The sequence below is a fragment of the Gavialis gangeticus genome, unplaced genomic scaffold (assembly GCF_001723915.1).
Source record: "Gavialis gangeticus isolate Ggan-Ray unplaced genomic scaffold, GavGan_comp1, whole genome shotgun sequence".
NCBI lineage: Eukaryota > Metazoa > Chordata > Crocodylia > Gavialidae > Gavialis > Gavialis gangeticus.
Genome location: NW_017729002.1, coordinates 25,436,005 through 25,436,238, shown reverse-complemented (window position 1 = coordinate 25,436,238; position 234 = coordinate 25,436,005). Strand labels below are relative to the sequence as shown.

The window sequence follows — 234 nt, the reverse complement described above, 5'->3', positions numbered from 1 at the left end:
GCGAGCCGTTGCTCATGCCTGAGCGCCGCCGGCTTGCCAGTGGCCGAGCAAGAGGCCCCGCCCCCTCCGCCAGACCAGAGCAGCTGATCTGCTGATAGCGTCGATACTACCGTCGGCAGTGGCTCTAACAGCTGTTGGGCGCGGGCAACGGCCGCAGCCATGGCAACCAAGCAGCTGGCCAGGTGCGCCCCCCTCATGGGGGGGGGGGGGGGGGGGGGGGGGGGGGGGGGGGGG

At 73.1% G+C, this 234-nt stretch overlaps 1 long non-coding RNA gene across 1 annotated transcript in view; it reads left to right on the top strand.

Moving 5' to 3' along the window:
* The first annotated feature begins 65 nt into the window (after positions 1–65).
* Positions 66–234, top strand: part of LOC109290895 — a 5,905-nt gene continuing 5,736 nt past the window's right edge. The window contains exon 1 of the long non-coding RNA XR_002095709.1: positions 66–182. This is a non-coding gene — a long non-coding RNA (uncharacterized LOC109290895). The remainder of the gene's footprint in view (positions 183–234) is intronic.